Source organism: Apostichopus japonicus, chromosome 1 (genome assembly GCF_037975245.1).
Source record: "Apostichopus japonicus isolate 1M-3 chromosome 1, ASM3797524v1, whole genome shotgun sequence".
NCBI classification, from domain to species: domain Eukaryota; kingdom Metazoa; phylum Echinodermata; class Holothuroidea; order Aspidochirotida; family Stichopodidae; genus Apostichopus; species Apostichopus japonicus.
The window spans coordinates 17,308,199-17,312,299 of record NC_092561.1 but is presented as its reverse complement, the minus strand read 5'-3'; positions in this window follow the sequence as shown (position 1 = coordinate 17,312,299).

The following is a 4,101-nucleotide window of genomic DNA, read 5'->3' as shown; positions in this document are numbered from 1 at the left end:
TTAAGTGCATTACGAGCAAAGCTGGTAACTGCCACAGCTACGTCATCATTGAACGCCGAATGAGACATTTAATGTAGATATTACCATCAAACTTTTCAAAGAACTAAAAACATTTCTATGATCATTACGTTGGTAGTGTGTAAGTTTATGGGCTGCCATAACCCCAAAAACAAACACATTTTAGGGTAGATTCAATACGAGCGGGGTAAACTATTTTTGATGAAGAAAATTTATATTTGAAGGAGTAAATTCAATTAAATTTTGATGTGATTTAGTAAATTTATTTTTGATGCAGAAACTGTAGTTTTGATTGACTAAATTTATATTTTTGATGGAGTAAATTTATATTTGAAGGAGTAAATGTATTTTTGATGAATAACATTTTTTGTTTCTCATGTTAAATCTATTTTTGGTGTAATTAAGTGAATTTAGTTTTATATTTATTTTTTTGCGGTAATGGCCGCCCAGATCATTTGGACGCACGACATCTGGACTACATATAATAATTTTATTATACTCAGCTGCACCTAAGTACCATTTCGCTTGAGTAATTTCAGGTTACAACAAGGACAATAAACCAGGTTTCGCTGAATCACTGTAGCTTCAATTGGAATAATAATTATGAGTAGCAGTCACTTTCTTGAAATGATATGTATCACTCAGCGGGGCTTACTATACATATCGAAAGACTAATTGATGACCATTTACCTCTTTTCACAACAATACTATCAATTGTGCTGCGTAGCTCTTTTGCGTGAAGTGCATATGTGACAGGTGTGAATATTGCCCCCTACAAAAAAAACTTGTCATTTTCCAAGTTGCGGTATTATCGCTATTTATACGACTGCGTTCGCATCGATCCAGGATGTCAGAAGTTAGCAGATTCCAATCTGTCAGTTTGGTTACTGCGGGGGCTGGGCACGCTGCTGGTTAACCGGTGTGAAGTTAGATACTTATTCCCCATTCCTCGTTCGACACTCGCGAATGAGTAAATGCTACCTATTCAGTCACGTATTCGACAATGGTATCGACGTAACTCCTCTGGCAAGACAAAAGCTTTCTTACAAGATGTTCAACATTTGGTCCTGGAAAGAGGTTATCTATGGGTCATATGAACTCTAATGACTATGTAGAAGGGTGCCATAATGCATCTTGTCCGGTCCAAATAGTTCTTGACCAACTAAAATGACCACTACTTCATCAGTTCTTAAATTAATGTAACGGGACCAGAAAAAAATCACTTTAGGCCCTAACCAAGACTAGCACGCATTGGACCACCTAACCAATGGGTCATATAAATTCTTAACACATTGTAGAAGGATACCATAATGCGTCTTGCCCGGTCCAAAGAGTGCTTGACCAATTAAAATGACCACTAAATCAACAATTTTTTAAATGAATGTAACGGGACCACGAAAAAGCTTTGGGCCCTAATCCATCCAACACGCCTTGGATCACCAAACCGATGGGTAACATGTACTCTAAGGACATTGTAGAAGAGTACCATGATGCGTCTTGCCCGGTCCAAAGAGTGCTTGACCAATTTAAATGACCACTAAGTCATTACTTCTTTAATGAGTGTAACGGGACCACGAAAAAGCTTTGGGCCATAATCCATGCAGCACGCCCTGGATCACCAAACCAATGGGTCATAGGAAGTCCAAGGACATCGTAGAAGGGTACCATGATGCGTCTTGCCCGGTCCAAAGAGTGCTTGACCAATTTAAATGACCACTAAATCATTACTTCTTTAATGAGTGTAACGGGACCACGAACAAGCTTTGGGCCCTAATCCATGCGGCACGCCTTGGATCACCAAACCGATAGTTAACATGAACTCTAAGAACATTGTAGAAGAGTACCATAATGCGTCTTGCCCGGTCCAAAGAGTGCTTGACCAATTAAATTGACCACTAAACCATCACTTCGTAAATGAATGTAACTGGACTGGACTGGACCTTTAGCCCCCAGTCAAGACCAGCACGCCTTATACCACCCAACCAAGAATTCATATGACCCATTGGTTAGATAGTTTGCCAACAGGCTTCGCCCCTCACTTGGCGAACTCCTCGCTACGCGCCTGCTCGAATTTGTAAAGCAAACAGCAGATATCACCTTATATCAATGAGCATGAAAATGGTGTTCCAAGATGAACAGCCTCAAAACTGTCTATGTGTGAAGTCATGGGCGTAGGAGCCCAATTTGATTTGGGGCTGTAACGACTTGCCCGAAAAAAATAACCAAAAATTTTCGCGCGCTCCGCGCGCGTTCAACATGGTAATGTCAATATCATATAAGCCAGCATGGTTATTACATCGTTTGCCATTGTGTACCTTACGATCCATGAAAGTTGCGCAGTATACCGCGGGATGCTAATGTAAACAACGAAATATCTTATATAGATGGGGAAAACCTTGAAAAGTGGGGCTGACAGGTATTGTGGGCCGCGACGTAGAATCACCTACACAAGCAATGATCCACAGGACATGCGACGAGGTCGAAAATGATTTGTGACTGGTGACAATCTTAATAAAGGATATGGATAAAAAAAAAAACTATTGGGAAATACTTGGTTCTCAGACAAAAGTGTACATCTGGTTGGTCATTTTTAAGCCTGAGAAGTGCCATTTCCGGTGATCTAGGGGGGTATTAAAACCAGAAAATTTTCTTGTACGCTGCGCGCCAACCGATGGTGGCGCTCCGCTTAGATAGTAATTCGCGCCCCCGGGTCAGAAAATCCTGGATACGCCCCTGAAATGGCACTGACACATAACGACTGCAGCAGCTAGCGGTGGTCGGTGAAATTGCTCCAATACTTCTTAATAAATAAGTACATTATGAAATCCTCCCCCTGACTGTCTGATCATCTGTTCTCATTAATTGTGCACACCATAATCTTGTTTCCTGAGTTACATAATCACCAATTTCACACCACAGTAGATGATAATCAAGTACACTCTCTCGTAAAGCTTGTATCATCATGATGCTCTAAAATCAAGCTGTTCCATTTAGGAAAGCAGACGACAGCCTCTGTTGCAGGACCCAAAATGCGGAAGCGAATGTCAAACTTATTTTGTTTAACCATCAGTAAACTACAGAAACATAATTGACAGACCACAGTTTCCAAAATCAATATCTCGGTGTTCAACATAAACTGAGATGTGCTGTAAAAATATCTCCGTGTTCTTCATCTTGACATTTCTTGTTTCAACAATATGGTATGATGTAAACTTATCATGTTAACAGTCACAAACCTATCTTCCGGCCTGGAATTTCATCTTTGAGAGGGCATGGCCGTTTTCAATTTGCAAAGGGCACTTCCATAGCAAAATGTTAAAATCAATGGGATTTTTTGAAGCCTGCACCAAGGCCAGGCGCGTAGCCAGGAATTTGCCAAGGGAGGGGCGAAACTGTAGATTCGGCAGGGGCGTATCCAGGGGGGGCGCAACAGGCGCGCGCCCCCCCTATTGGCCGTCACCAAAAAAAAAATAATAATTAGCAAAAAAAAAAAAAAAAAAAAAAAATTGATGACGACCTTTATGTGAGATGTCGGTGATCGCTCAACCCCCCCCCCCTCCCGTATGCTTTATTTTTTGTTTGCCAAAACAAGGTTCTGGCGAAGTTCGGCGGCATAATAGTTTTAGAAACATAGATGGTAATTGTGTTTGTATTATCACTATAAACACTAAATGACATGCCAGCCATACTAAATTGTGCATTTTGTGTCCATATTTACTGGAAATGTTGCTTATTATTAAGGTCGAAAAATGGATCACATATGGCCATGGGCGGCGATCCTGGGTGGAGGGGGGATATATCCCCCATGAAAATGGGTGGAGGGGATGTAATGCACCATATCCCCCCCCCCCCCCACCAAATGCCAGGGATAAGAATATTTTCATGCCTACATTTATGCATCTTCGTTAATGTACGGCTCTTTTTTAGCTTCATTTCTCGCCTACCATAAACGCAGTGCGATCTTTTCAAATAAAGCGTCTTTATAAAGCAAAAATAGTTGACTGTAGGCTTCATTGGCCCTATAACAACAAAATGTATTATTGCGCCCACGGTATTGATATAGTACATATATGCACCCTCATA